General features: G+C 30.0%; 1 long non-coding RNA gene across 1 annotated transcript; it reads left to right on the top strand.

Annotated features, from left to right (window-relative positions):
* Positions 1-1002: 1002 nt before the first annotated feature.
* Positions 1003-16085, top strand: LOC132255029 (uncharacterized). Its single transcript, XR_009467584.1, has 3 exons — positions 1003-2384; positions 15585-15662; positions 15755-16085. It is a non-coding gene; the product is annotated as an uncharacterized LOC132255029 (long non-coding RNA).
* Positions 16086-17110: the final 1025 nt, after the last annotated feature.

The raw sequence follows: 17110 nt of genomic DNA, 5'->3' as shown, positions 1-17110 counted from the left end.
TTTAACAATGTTATAACATCTTGCATTATACCTTTAGACACCCCCTTGGTGTCTAACATTTCAAGTCCAAATGCCTTCTAACAATTTTTTTCTTTAACTTTTTTTTCCATTTTTTTTAAAAAAAAATTCACTTCTAAATTATTCCTGAATGTTTTTTATTATTATTATTTTTACAACAAATATTTATAAAAAAACATTACATAACTAATAAGTCTAAACTATATGCATGTCGAACAAATATAATATTAGTGTATAAATTAAAAAAAATGCATTTTAAACTTAGGCCCTAAGTACTTTTTGTTGACAAATAAGTTCAAGAGAAGAAGATTTTACTTTAAGGTTTATTAAGAAAAAGAAAAATTAAAAAAAAAAATGAAGAAGAAAGTATATTTGGAATATAGGAATAAAAATAGTATTTTAGATATATTGGTAATATTTATGTAGATATGTTAATAGGATGAGGTTAACTTTTGTACCTATGTGTAGTTTTCGACACCATACACATGCTTGCACCAATAATTTATGAAGAAATTTAAATGAGTTTGGATTACATACATTTTAGAAATTTGAAACATTATAACTCTTTTTAAATTGGTCAATTATTATTTTAATAAGAAATTGTAGACTCCAAAATTTGTCCCAATTTTATTTTTACATTAATTTTGAGCCCAATTTTATTCTTAGATTTTAAATCTCAATTACATGTGATATTTTTGGCCCACTCACCATCTAATTATTAGTTTATATTATTTTATATATTATTATTATTATTATTATTATTGTTATTATTGTTTTTTTTTTTCTTCATTTCTCTCTCCTCTCTCCTCTTTCTCCACTACCTACTCTCACCTACCCCTCATCCCTTCCACGTCATGGGGACATGTCCCCCTCACATTTTTTTTCCATCATTTTCCTTTTTCTTTTTTTTCTTTTTTTATTTCTCTTCTTCCTACCCACACACGACCGGCCCTCCCATTTTTTTTCCCATTCCCCCTCCATTCACTCTCTCCCTGCAACTCCCCACTCCCCACTCCTATTCCCAACCAGCCCATCTCCTCATCTCCTCTCTCACATTTTTTTTTTCCTTCCTTAACCACACTTTCAACCGGCACACGCCCACTCTCTTTTCCTTCTTCCCTCTCTTCTCATATCTCATTTTATTTTTTTGGCCTCTCATTTTTTTAGGTGGCGGGCCCCCCATTATCTTTTTCCTCTTTTTCTCCACATAACCAGTCGGAACCCTTGCCCAGATTTTATTTATTTATTTATTTATTTTTCTTTTTCTTTCTTCCCCATTTTCATTTCTATTTTTTTTCTTTCCCCAAACACACACTCCACCAGTTGCCACTGTCGACCGACCACTATCGACCAGCCACCCCCCTATTGTCGGCTAGCAATCTGGCCATTCATAGTTTTTTAAAAAATGGGTAAATTTCCTTTTTGCTTTATTTTTTTATTATTTTATTTTATTTTTTGGTTTGCATAGTAGTTGATTTGGATTTGGGCCTGTTACTTATTGGTTATTTGTTTGGGCTTATGGGATTGTGCTTGATATATTATTTCTTTTGCCTATATATATTATTAATGTGAGCTTGTTAATTGATCATTTGTTTGGGCTTATTGGATTGAGTTTGAGATATTATTTCTTTTGGCTATGTGTATTATTAATGTGAGTTTGTTAATTGGTTATTTGTTTGGGTTTATTGGATTGAGCTTGATATATAATTTCTTTTGGCCATGTGTATTATTAATGTGAGCTTGTTAATTGGTTATTTGTTTAGGTTTATTGGATTGAACTTGAAATATTATTTTCTTTAGTCATGTATATTATTAATGTGGGCTTGTTAATTGATATGAATTTTGGGTCCACAATGTGGATGAAATTTGTTAGATGACTTGAATATTTGGTATGAGCTTGGCCAATTTGAATTATTTAATTTGGACATAGGACAATTGTGGTGTCTATTAAATTAGGCTTGAATTATGAGATATTAAATTTAGGCCTAATTGAATTTATTTTGTTTTGTGATATTTTGGGCTTGGCTAATTGTGTTGTATTTTGGCTATTAATTTGGAAATTTTAGATTAAGGCCTATGACATGTGAGATATTTTTGTTGGGTTATATTTGCTAATTTGGGATCATTTTAATTGATGAAATTTGTTGGACTAATTTGAAATTTGAATTTAGGCTTGAATATCTATTGTGAATTTTATATATTTTTCAGATATTTACATTTGGACTATTTTTGTTTTTACATGAGCCCATTATACAATATTGTTGGCTAAGTACGAGTTTATGACACGTGAAGCACGAAATTTCAAGAAAGAAAATGAGACTCGAAAAGCTGGAGGAAGACATTAAGCTTGTTGTAAGCTTATTTGGGTACATATTTTATTTCCCACTTTTATTTGGTTTTATTTTTATTAATTCTTGTAAATATTTATTTATATATATTTATTGAGCGTGTACAAAATTGAATATCGAACAAATAAGAAATTTTATTTAAATAAGATAAATAATTCAGTAAATATGTTTTAATAAAGTAATAATTTTAAAATATTTTTAAGTTTTTTTTATTGATAAAAATTCAGAAAAATGATTTTAGAAAAATCTAAAAAAAATTGTTTTTAATAGAATTTGAATTTTTTTTTAATAATAATTGTCCGAAAATTTCTTTGTTTAATAAAAATTGTCCAAAAATTGTTTTGTAAATAAAATTGTCCCAAAAATTAATTTTTAATAAAATTGTCAAAAAAGGTATTTTTAAATGAATTCTTTTTCTTTAATTAAAATGGGATTAAAAGTATTTTTTTTTAGAAATAGATGATTTAATTTTTTTATTTTTAATTAAAATTAATTTTGCAAATAAAGTTATGTCTTTTTAAATAATTTGTATAAATCACTTTCCTTAAATGAAAACAAATTGAAATACTTTTGTAAATAAAATTGTAAAAATTCATTCATTTTTTTGTAAAAGCAAGTAAAATAATTTTAGTTGCCAAATTGAAATTTTGTAATAAACTCTTTTGATACAATAAGTGTAAATAACCCTTTTTTAAAAAAAAAAAATTAAATACCAATGAAATTGATAAAATAAACTAACTTTTTTTTGTAAATAAATAAATTGAAATCATTAATTCAAAATCATTTTTTATAAAATCCTTTGAAATTTCTTGAAAACCATTTTTTTTAATACTATTTTTTTTAGTTCAATAAATCATTTTTGCATAATTCTCTTATTATTTATCTTGTGTATTTTTTTAATTAGGTTTCATCATTATTTTTGTGTATATTGATTTTCACTATGACTTGTACATACTCATTTGCTTGATTATTTTTCTTGGCATCCATAATTAATTAGTTAATTGCCACAATTCCCTTAATTTGTTTAGCAAAGACCGTATGTATACGGGCTTAGAAGGGTGCTACGGCTCACCACCGTACCTTCCCAATAGGTAACCTGACCCCCGGACCCAAACTTAATTTTTCATAGATCTGTTTTCCTTCAGGAGTCACACTTGAGTTTTTCTTTCTTATTTTGTTTTTACCTTGAGTCCACAAAAATATTTATATAATTATATCACTTGATAAATAAAATCATGAATTTAAGTAAAAATTAATTGAATGTATCTTTTTAACACTTATCAAAATTTAATATATTCTAGTTAACACAAGTGAGATGGATAATGAAAAGTTAAAGTTTTTTGTAACTTAGCATAATGAAGATGAATTTTATTTTTATGATAAAAAAAATATAAATTGAAGGTCTCATTGTCATATGTTTCATGCCTAAATTGGTTATATGTTTCGTATCTGGATATCTTATTCACGTTTTTTATACCTTAATACCTTATTCAAATTTTGTATACCTTGTCATAGTTTTTTTTTTACTTCAATTATATTCTTTGTACTTAGATTATATTTCTTATATCTTAGTCCTTAATCACATATTTCATGTATTTGTCATATGTTTTACATCTTAGTCATATTATTCTATCTATTTTTTTCCCTTTAATACCTTGATAACATTTTTGTATTTTAATCGTATTTTTTTGTATATAAATTATCTTTTTCTTACCTTAATACCTAAGTTAGACCCACCATATATGTCAAATTTTTTATATTTTAGTACCCAAGTCACATTCTTCATATCTGGGTCATATCATGATAGAAACCATGATTTACGCAGCGGAAACAAATCATGATGAAACAAGCATGAAGGCAAGCCAAAACCATATGTAAAAGACTAACCTTTTTCTCTGCTGAAAACGCCCACAATCTCCTACAATCTTCTACTGTTTACCTTATCAATTTTCCGGACTATGATTTCTGAGTGGGCAGAAAAAACAATAGCTAGGGTACCTCACTCTCTTTTCTGTTTCTAATATATATCTCTTCGATGGGAAGAAGACCACTTTGTTAGAAACTCTTTTTTTCTGTTTCTAATATATATCTCTTCGATGGGAAGAAGACCACTTTCTTAGAAACTCTTAAGCACATAATTTGCTTCAATAAAAAAGATATAAGCGTGACTCTCTTTCCCTTAAAATGCTCATTTTAAATAAATTAGATTATCTATTTTTAATTAAATAAAATTTAATTAAAAACTAATCTATCATTTATTTAAAACACATAATTCATGTATAGTCCAAACAATTAAGGCACAGCAGGGACCGCAGGAATAAAATTAACAAGGCTACTAATTATAATAAGAATTCATACAGGACCAGTATATTCTCATTATAATTAATCACAAATTATACCACTAAAAATTCATGATTGAACTCCTTATTAATCTTACAATTCCATTACATAATAATTTATGTTTCCCACGTTAAGATTACAGATGCTATTTACATGAAACAAATTACTGACAATTTATTTGAGTAACAATAGATCTTCAAGATTGTCGCTTAACTTAATTCATGTGTCGGATAAAAATCCACCTGCAGGGTTTACACTATGAAACCTTATAAGCTTACTTAAAGTGCATCATCAATCTCTATACCGAGACGTGGATTCAATCATTATTTAATACATCGCAAACATAAAGCGTCTTTGTCCAACTCATCGAGTCATATCGCTCCAATAAATGAAACTCACTCTTTAACGAATCAAAACACAAGATATTTTATATTTGTTCATATTAATTAAATCATGATTAAAAACATAAATCTTATTTCTAATGTCCTAGAGAATATGTTTTAATAGTCAGTACAAAACATCCATTCTCTACTTGGTCCAATTAGTTATATATAAAATATACTAACACAATTATTATTAAATTATGCCGAAAGATTAATTTATCTAATGCAAATCTCCAATTAAATACAAAGAAATAATTGTTTATAGAATGACATCATAATAACATACTATTAAATTCACGCTTATGCATGGTTAATAGTATATCTCTATCAATCTCCCACTTAGACTTATAACCATGCATCTGCTACTTTAACCCCCATTCCTTCTACATGTCTTTCAAAAGTCGTGGACGATAAGCTCTTTGTAAAAGGATCTGCTAGGTTGTTTTCCGATGCAATCTTCATCACCACCACATCACCCCTTTGAACTATGTCTCGTATCAAGTGATACTTACGCTCTATGTGTTTTGCCCTTTTATGGCTCCGTGGCTCTTTCGAGTTTGCAACCGCCCCGCTATTATCACAATAAAGTGTAATAGGCGATTGAACCGAAGGAACCACACCTAGATCCAAAAGGAAGTTTCTAAGCCACACAGCTTCCTTGGCTGCCTCAGAGGCTGCCACATATTCAGCTTCCATGGTGGAGTCAGCAACACAAGTTTGCTTGATACTCCTCCAACTAATGGCTCCACCTCCTAAGACAAAAACATTTCCCGAGGTAGATTTCCGAGAGTCCTGATCAGATTGAAAATCTGAATCTGTATACCCTATGGGCACAAGATTTTCTGACTGGAAAACTAACATATAATCTCTAGTTCTTTTTAAGTACTTGATTATATGTTTAACTGCAGTCCAATGTTCTCTCCCCGGGTTAGACTGAAATCTGCTTACCATGCCAACAGCAAAACAGATATCGGGTCTAGTACACAACATCGCATACATGAGACTTCCTACTGCAGAAGCATAAGGAACTGCCTTCATGCTTTCTATCTCTTCAGGAGTCTTAGGAGACTGATCCTTAGATAGAACGATTCCATGTCTAAAAGGAAGAAAACCCTTCTTTGAACCCTGCATGTTGAAACGATTGAGAATAGTATCAATATAAAGTGCCTGGGATAAGCCTATCATCCTTTTCTTGCGATTTCGCATAAGCTTGATCCCAAGAATATGAGCAGCTTCTCCCAAGTCCTTCATATCAAAACGCTGAGACAACCAGTCCTTGACCGAAGTCAACATACCTATACAATTTCCTATAAGTAGAATATCATCCACGTATAGTACCAAAAACACCACCTTCTTACCATTCCACTTCTTATACACACAAGACTCATCATGACACTGATCAAAACCAAAAGTCTTGATCGTCTGGTCAAAACAAGTATTCCAAGATCTAGATGCCTGTTTAAGGCCATAAATGGACCTATTCAATTTGCATAGCAAATGTTCTTGCCCATTTGTTATGAAACCTTCTGGTTGCTTCATATAGATGCATTCATCAAGACTTCCATTTAAGAAAGCTGTCTTGACATCCATTTGCCAAATTTCATAATCGAAATAAGCTGCAATGGATAAGAGAATTCTAATAGACTTAAGCATGGCTACTGGCGAAAAAGTTTCCTCATAATCGATCCCTTCTTTCTGAGTATACCCTTTCGCAACAAGCCTAGCTTTATAAGTTTGCACTTTTCCGTCTATACCTCTCTTTTTCTTATAGATCCACTTACATCTAATGGGTTTCACCCCTTTAGGTGGTTCTACAAGTTCCCAGACTTGATTAGAGTACATAGACTCCATCTCAGATTTCATAGCTACCAGCCACTTATTAGCATCTTTATCTTGTAGTGCATCGTCGTAACATACTGGTTCGGTATTCACTTCTTCAGGGATTCTATCAAATGCTTCTCCCAAGAGTGTATATCGAACCGGTGGTCGTCTTGTTCTCCCACTACGACGGAGTACTACAGGTTGTTCAGCCACACCTTCATCTTGCTGTGGCTGTAAGGTCGGCAAGTCTATGACTGGTGGGACCACATCCTGTACTTCATCAATATGTTCTTCAAACGGCACATGTACTGGTGCTTCAACATTTTCTTCATCACCAACAGGCAATGAAATGTCAGAAGTTTCAAATTCCGGTCCACTAACATTTCTCCCATTACGTTGAGGTAACGGAATGTCAGCTCCGACCATGAATGGTTCAGGTTCATGTTCTGATGGAAAAATTCTAGTTGGTATGGTGTCTCCTCTCAACTCATTTAAGGCTAATTGGCTTTTGGGAATATGGTTTCTAATATAGTCTTCCTCAAGATAATGTGCATTGGTGCTAACAATGATCTTTTTATCTTTAGGACTATAAAATAAACCACCTTTCGTTCCTCTAGGATATCCAATAAAGAAACATAATTCTGTTTTTGTTTCCAATTTATCTGTTTTCCCTTTCAACACATGTGCTGGACAACCCCACATCCGAACATGTTTCAGGCTGGGCTTACGTCCAGTCCACAGTTCTGTAGGAGTTTTAGGTACTGACTTAGAAGGAACTAAATTCAGAATGTATGCTGCTGTCTCAATTGCATGTCCCCAGAATGAAATTGGCAAATCTGAATAACTCATCATTGATCTAACCATTTCCATAAGTGTCCTATTTCTTCTTTCTGCTACACCATTCTGTTGTGGCATACCAGGTGCAGATAACTGTGAAGTAATCCCTTGTTCTGATAAAAAGTTAATGAATTCCCTAGAGATGTATTCTCCACCACGGTCAGACCGTAATGTCTTGATATATTTTCCATGTCGCTTCTCCGTTTCTGCCTTGAATGCTTTGAATTTCTCAAAACATTCAGACTTACGGCGCAATAAGTAAATATATCCATACCTTGAGTAATCATCTGTGAATGTCACAAAATACTCAAAACCACCCCTAGCTTGGACACTCATTGGACCACACAAATCAGAATGGATTAATTCAAGAACATCGTTGGCTCTATTACCCTTTAAGGGAAAAGGTCTCTTAGTCATTTTTCCTTCTAGACAGGATTCACACGTTGGTAGTGCCTCCACTTTCAATGAACTCAAAGGTCCATCTTTAACCAACAGAGAAATTCTATCTAAATTAATATGACCAAGTCTCAAATGCCAAAGATAAGTATAGCTAAATTCAATAGGACGCTTTCTTTTCAATGGAGCAACAATATCAAAGTTATTTACTTCAGAATTAGTAAGTTGCAGTTCAGGTGTAACTTTAAGAATATATAAACCATCAATTAAAGAGCCAGAACATATCATTTGTTCTCTAAATTTAATAACGACAGAATCATCATAAAATTCATTAAAACAAACAGAATATCCATTCTTACTCAAACTAGAAACTGAAATCAAATTCCTTCTAATCGAAGGAACATACAAAACATTCTTTAAAATCAATGTTCTATTATTCTTAAAATTCAAAGCAATGTTTCCTACAGCTAAAACTGCAACTTCAGTGCCATCTCCCAGAAAAATGTTCACTTCCCCTTTACTTAGCTGGCGTGTTTCCTGAAACCCCTGCAATGAATTGCAGACATGATTAGTGGCTCCTGAGTCCACACACCATTGGTGTGTAGTCAACACCGCTAAACAAGTTTCAACAACCAGTAAATGAAAAGGAGATGTACCTTGCTTTTTCTTGGCTAGCCATGTCGGACATTGTAGCTTCCAGTGACCAGGTTGCTTGCAGTGAAAACACTTACCTTTCGGCTTTTTCACAACACCATTTACACCTTTAGCAGCACCATTGTTGTTCATCTTAACATTTTTCTTTTTCTTACCCTTTTTCTGGACAGATGAAGAAGCTCGCTCAATGTTAAGCACAACAGGTGCAGCTCCTTGCTTAATTATAGTCTCAGCAGCTACCAACTCATTCAGCAGTTTAGATAGAGTAAAATCCATTTTATTCATGTTATAGTTCAAACGAAACTGCTGAAAACTGGGAGGCAGAGTGTTCAAGACCATCTCAATCTGAGTAGCCTTGTCAACTTCAGCACCTAGAACCTCCATGTCATTCAGAAGACTCATCATCTTCAAAACATGAGTTCTTACTTGAGTTCCTTCCTCCATTTTAGAAGTCAGGATCTCCCTTAGTGCGTTCTGCCTTGCTGCACTAGTTTGGTCTCCAAACATCTCCTTGAGATTTTCTAAGATGTCATAAGTTGTATCCATTTTCTGATGTTGATGTTGCAAAACATTTGACATAGATGCCAAAATGTAACATCGCGCCATCTCATCAGCTTTAACCCATTTCTGGTGAGCCTTAATTTGATCTTGAGTGGCACCTTCACCGGGTTTTTCAGGACACACGTCACTGAGCACAAACTTATATTCTTCTGCAGTAAGCAAAATGTCCAAGTTTCTTTTCCAATCAACATAGTTAGGACCCTCAAGCTTGTTTTGGGTTAGGATATTGGCTAAGGGATTGAAAGATGTCATTCTGTCACAAGATTATGCATAAAATAAAATTACAGCAATTCAATAATAATCAAAAACTGAATTTAAATCAAGATTGCATAATAACAATAATGACAGCAAAATTCATATATGCATCATAACATCCATGGACAGTAATCTCGATGGGAGAATTTAAACTAAACATATGTTATGCATATAAAAGCAACATAAGATCAACATGTACCACTCGATGGGAGAAAACATGCCTCTTAAATATAAATGTGAAATTATAACTTCTAGTCTATGTCCCTAATTAATTTACTCAGATAGAGAGATAAATAAATATAGACAATACTAGAAGAGTTACAATGATTACATCAAAACATATCATCTGCCAATGAAAAAGAAAATGTAAGTAATCACAACTAGCAACTCTTGAAATACTCACAAATTAATGGAAATAAACGAGCTGCTGGTTTACTAAAACATTCATGTTATCAAAACCAAAACTGCAGCAAGCATGTTCTGATTTGCAATAGAAAAATAACCTTACAAAAATCAGTAATAAACACCAATGTTCAGCCATGTAGCATTCTAATTAATGTCTTTTGCGCAGTCTACAATAGCACAATCTTATTGCAGAAACTCGCATGGCAAATCACCAAAATCACAAATGAAATTATGCATGACATTCGGATGAACAGCAGTGAACCTATGCACTTTTTCTTAAAAAAAATTGCAGCCATTATCACTCTTGATTTGCGGTAATTAGAAGCATTCAACAATACAATATTATAATTGAAGCATTTGATGAAAACGGCAGTCATTAACATCCTTATATGCAATATAATATTATAATATAAAAAAACCCATCATCATGCCATGCATTATAATATTATAATATAAAACACCCATCATGCCAATCAATATAATATTATAATATAAAACACCCATCATGATGCCAATCTATATAATATTATAATAATTGTGGTAATGTTAAAAAAAAACCCAATCTGCGTGTTAACATCAATGAACATATGCATATTCATATAACAACTGCAGCCATTATCTCTTGCGTTTTAAAAAATGAGTCTCTTTAATCCAACGCATATAACTCTGTTTTCATAATAAATCAGAAACGACAGTACGAATAATACCTCTATTTCCATAAATAGAAAAGAAAAACAACAACCATTTGCGTTGCAAACAGCAAACACCCGATTTCCGTCATTCAAAATCTCTCTTTAACAGCAAAAAACATGCATCAATCTTTTTGTGATTTTGAATCGTAAAACACCCATATCATACAAGATGGAAAAAAAAAAAAATTAATCCATCGTAAATATGAGAATCTATATAAAAGATGTTTAGCTACCTCCAAACGAGTTTCAGACAAGGCTCTGATACCAATTGATAGAAACCATGATTTACGCAGCGGAAACAAATCATGATGAAACAAGCATGAAGGCAAGCCAAAACCATATGTAAAAGACTAACCTTTTTCTCTGCTGAAAACGCCCACAATCTCCTACAATCTTCTACTGTTTACCTTATCAATTTTCCGGACTATGATTTCTGAGTGGGCAGAAAAAACAATAGCTAGGGTACCTCACTCTCTTTTCTGTTTCTAATATATATCTCTTCGATGGGAAGAAGACCACTTTGTTAGAAACTCTTTTTTTTTGTTTCTAATATATATCTCTTCGATGGGAAGAAGACCACTTTGTTAGAAACTCTTTTTTTCTGTTTCTAATATATATCTCTTCGATGGGAAGAAGACCACTTTCTTAGAAACTCTTAAGCACATAATTTGCTTCAATAAAAAAGATATAAGCGTGACTCTCTTTCCCTTAAAATGCTCATTTTAAATAAATTAGATTATCTATTTTTAATTAAATAAAATTTAATTAAAAACTAATCTATCATTTATTTAAAACACATAATTCATGTATAGTCCAAACAATTAAGGCACAGCAGGGACCGCAGGAATAAAATTAACAAGGCTACTAATTATAATAAGAATTCATACAGGACCAGTATATTCTCATTATAATTAATCACAAATTATACCACTAAAAATTCATGATTGAACTCCTTATTAATCTTACAATTCCATTACATAATAATTTATGTTTCCCACGTTAAGATTACAGATGCTATTTACATGAAACAAATTACTGACAATTTATTTGAGTAACAATAGATCTTCAAGATTGTCGCTTAACTTAATTCATGTGTCGGATAAAAATCCACCTGCAGGGTTTACACTATGAAACCTTATAAGCTTACTTAAAGTGCATCATCAATCTCTATACCGAGACGTGGATTCAATCATTATTTAATACATCGCAAACATAAAGCGTCTTTGTCCAACTCATCGAGTCATATCGCTCCAATAAATGAAACTCACTCTTTAACGAATCAAAACACAAGATATTTTATATTTGTTCATATTAATTAAATCATGATTAAAAACATAAATCTTATTTCTAATGTCCTAGAGAATATGTTTTAATAGTCAGTACAAAACATCCATTCTCTACTTGGTCCAATTAGTTATATATAAAATATACTAACACAATTATTATTAAATTATGCCGAAAGATTAATTTATCTAATGCAAATCTCCAATTAAATACAAAGAAATAATTGTTTATAGAATGACATCATAATAACATACTATTAAATTCACGCTTATGCATGGTTAATAGTATATCTCTATCATATCATTCATATCTTACTACCTATATTACCTTTTTTCTTAACCAGATAATATTCTTTTTACCTAAATACGTATTAACTAAATCCCGTTTTTTGTACCTAGGCCATATTATTTGTATCTTAATACCTATATGCTTAAGTCATTTTTTTTCATACCTTAGTTGTCAAGTCACATTTTCCATATCTAAGTCACATTTTTTAATACCTTTGAACCTAGGTAACTCTTTTTATAAAATAATACCTAAGTTATATTCTTCATACTTAGGCTATCTTTTTCATACCATGGTATGTTAGTTATATTCTTTGTGCCACCTTTTTCTTACCTTAGTAAGTTATAATTTTCATATTTAGATTGCATCTAATACTTATGTCACATTCTTCATATATTTACACTATTTGTACTTAGGTTATATTTGTACATTAATATCTTGATAATATTTTTGTGTTTTAATACCTTAATGTTTTATTTTGTACTTTAATAAAAAAAAATTATCATATTTGCACATTAGTCCCTCGATCATATTTTTTGTAACTCGATGTACCTATATTACCATTTGAAATATAATAAGTATTGAACTAATATGGATGTTTAACTAATGTGCTCATTCTTGGAAGTGTTTCCCTTATGCTAATCATGTATTTTTATTAGCCAAACAAGTTAAACTTGCCATTTAGTAGACTTCAGTAAGGACAAGAATAAAAAGTCTATATGCATCAAAACTATTTTTGAAAATTATTTTTATATTCTTTAAAATAATAATAAAAAAAGTAGTTTCCTAGCTTAAAGAAAAGTTTAAACATTTTTTAGTTAAAAATAGTTTTGTAATAATTTAATCTAAAATCATGACATTTTAAGAAAGTGTTTTAAAGTTTTTTTTTTAAAAAAAATATTCTAAAAAAATTAAAATATGGAGAATCATTTGTGAAATTGAGTTGGATTGTGAAACCTAATTCACTTTTGTTGCGCTTCGTTGGGGATGTATGGGTCAAGCTCCCCGCTAAGTTCGTAGGGATTAAGCTGTCCATCGAATAATTTTTTTTGTTATTCGATAAATGAGAAGTTTGTCTTATTATATATTTAATCATGTTATGATTTAAGGTTTTTCTTTTCTTTTAGAGAGTGTGCAGCCACAATTAAGAGAAATGTGAGACCTTCACCATTGTTATCATTCTCTTTCCTTTGATTAATAAATTCTTGGTACATTCCATAGATTAAGGGATTATAATGATTTTTTAACCACATAATATATCTATATATATATATATGTTAATATATGATTTGGTTAACAAATTGTACCACATATAAAAGTGCATGATACTTTTATCGTCTATACCATTAATTAGGCATTGGGAAGATTTGGTTCTCCCAACCGTTTTATTCCATAAAATTACTTAACTACCCTACTTTTATCTTTCATCATACAATCAAATGAGTTAGTTAATTTTTGTCCATCTACCATCCTTTTTTATTAGGATGTATAATCGTTGTTAAGGTTTTCAAATTTTAAACTTTATTGGTATACCTTTAAAATGAGAAAAGATCGAAAGTTTTTGCCTTTTTGGTGTAAAGTTAGAAAATTTAAAACTAGAGTTTTTAGTTTTAACCATTGACCTATAACCCTTTTTACTGGAAAATTAACTTTAAATTAATGAGACTTTGTTTGGTTAAAAGGGGGGTATTATCTTTGCACAAAGTGATGTTTTAAAATTCTGAAACATTAAAAAATCTTTGAGATATCCGTTCTTCAAAAAACATGTTTACTATGTAATAAATGCTTTCACATTGCAAATTGAAAGGTTTTACTTTAAATTAATGCTATAATAATATGTAATAAATGCTTTCACATTGTATATTGAAAGTTTTTATTTTAAGATAATTGTATAATAAATGCGTTCACACTGGTTTTGGTTTTAAACTTTGATTCTCATCATTTACACCTTGATTTTGAATGAGAAATTTCAAAGTTTCTACCATTTGCTTTGATTGTGAAAAGTTGATGGAAAAAGTTGGTATAAGAGCTTTATGTATATTGTTAGTATATTAATTAGGAAAAGTAACTCTTGATTCGAATTAATTTTCAAAGTAACGAACTTTATCTTATCCCATTAAAAGTCTTATTATATTTACTTAATATGTTCATTTAGTTTGCTAATTTCATATGAATTAATGTCTTTTATTCCTTATCCTCCTAGTATATATAATTTAGATTATGATCGAGTAAAAAAACTTAATAATAGATTATGTGCTCAATGTAAAGAATTTAGAGAAACTTGTGATAAACTACATACTTTAAGGACTACTGTAAAAGATTTAACCATAGATATAAAAAACCTAACCTCTCTTAAATATCTGAACGAAGGAGAAATAGCTATACAAGAATCATTTGACGAACTTTTTGCTACAGAAACCCTAATTAAAAGAGAAATTATAAAATATTATATTGATAATTTATATGCTAGTTCATCTAACTAGAAAACATTAAAAATTAATGAACCCTCATCTACAAACTCAAAAGGTAAAGCAATTAAATTTTTAGTAGAAACACAATTAAAGATAACAAACGTAGTATTACAAGAACATAAAATACAAATTCATGAAGAAAACCAAAATAATATCAATTGTTTAGAAGAAATCCAGAGAAGACAAAGCAAATCCTTAGAAAAATTTAATACAATCCTAGGAATTAGAAAAAAAGTTGGAAGACTTTAAGAACCATAATCTGTTAAGAAATAACCTAGATTATATTAAAGAACAATTAGTCAAAGAACAAAAAATTGTTAGACAAGAAATATAACAAATAAAGTTAGAACAACAAAATTTAAAAGAAACACTATAAAAGCTTAACCAAAAAGTAGATAAACTTTTAGAACTATAATTATATATATATATATATATATATATATATATATATATATATATATATATATATATATATAGAGAGAGAGAGAGAGAGAGAGAGAGGATCTATGTATATTGCATATATTAATTAATAAAAATAGAACTATAATTCAAGTAATTTTCATTTCCCTACTTTACCTCTTTTACCTTGTAAGGATGAGAAAAAAGACAAATAAATTAAATTGCAAATAAAATGAGAACAAAATTTAACAAAAATTTCTTACTTTTTATTGTTGAATATAGAAATTTACAAGTTGAAGATACAATTGATTGTATTTCTCTTGATCTCTCTATTGATTACTCTTTGATTACTCGCTTTCTCTCTTAGTTTACAACTCATTTATAGACAAAATTTTTACAATACAACAAACTAAATTTAATTGGGGTTGTTGGCAGTTGGTAGATGGCAAACAAAAATATTTACAAAGTTTTACAAAGTCTTCAGAGGTTTGGTTAACAATAAATGTAAAGATGGTAAGATTTATGAGATTTGACTTTTCTTTCTTCTTTAGCACCGATCTAATGGCTTCTTCCTTGTCTTTTTTTTTTTTTTTTTTCACATGCAGAATGCGTGGCTTTATTGATTCTAGACTTCTATTGCTGCATTAAATTCTTGTACTTGGAGACGTATTTAATGTTTCAATATCATCATTGCTGACATCAACATTCTATTACATTTTGCATATTATAATAACTTTCGTCATCAAGGTTTTTCCAAAATGATGCGCCATCGCTGAGGTAAGAAAATGGTTCTAGTAACTCTACACTAAGTTCGGTTATAAAATCTTATTCTTTAGGAGTAATGAAAGGTTTTGGAACAATAATGTGTTCTAAAGGTTTGTTTCTTCATATAGACACTTTTATGTTTCTCCAATGAGATGAAATAATTTATTTCGAGTTGGTCTAAGATCATAAATTTGAAAGGCTTTAAAGCGAGTAAAAAATTCTGGAAATTCATTTGAATGGGGTCATTTCCCATTCTAGTTATTGTTGAGAGATGTGTGGTTCTTTATTGTTTTTTATGTAAACATGGTGATAGGCTAGCACTATTGATCCATTGGTTTGAAATAATGGTGGAATGGTTTCAAAATAAATGTCAATTTGTTTTTCAGTTTTGAAAATATAGGTTAAAATATCTTTTAATTTATCTGGAAAATTTTTAGGGATTTGAGATACATGGTTTATGAAAAACATTTTTTAAAATTCACTAATCCATAAATGAGGGTACTAGATCAAAAATCTCTTTATTTATAACAGACATATTCATATAAGCTAAATATATAACAAAGAAAAATGCAGGGTCATGATATGCCATGTACCCTATTTTTATCTTGACATTTTTTATTGTAAAATGTTTATACAAGAGTTCTTAATTTTTAAACACTTTGTTATATTAGGTTTGCAGAAAGAAGGTTCAACTAAAGAGTAGTTATCAACTCTAATTAGGTTTTTAACAACAAGTTTTTCATATTGTTTAGATATAAGAGCCAATTTCCTAATTAAATTAAGCATTTCAGGTTGACTATTTAAACAATTAGTTTGACTTGTTGACACTATACTGGTTTTCAAATCTTTTATCAGTCTTTCTTGATTTTCTTGGATTTTAAGGTTTTGAAATTCTTGCGTTTCTAAAGCAATAAGCTGATTCTGAAGGTTTTGTAAATTTTGGGCAAGAGCTTACACGATTTTTCTATAAACATATTTTAGATTTTGGTTTAGAAAACTCTATGGTTTTAGAGACCAAAAATTGTTTACAATAACCTTATGCTCTTTAAAAAGGTTTTGAGAATATAGAGAGTTAAACCTCAAATTTGGATTTAACACTTCATTCAAACATATGTTTCTAAATTGAAAGGTTCTAACTTTAGTGGGTTTTCTTTGAGTCATGTTCATGTGAAATAAGATCAATCATTAGCATTATC

Source organism: Vitis vinifera, chromosome 14 (genome assembly GCF_030704535.1).
Source record: "Vitis vinifera cultivar Pinot Noir 40024 chromosome 14, ASM3070453v1".
NCBI classification, from domain to species: Eukaryota; Viridiplantae; Streptophyta; class Magnoliopsida; order Vitales; family Vitaceae; genus Vitis; species Vitis vinifera.
Note: the sequence above shows the minus strand (reverse complement) of the source record. Positions and strands in the feature narration are given on the sequence as shown.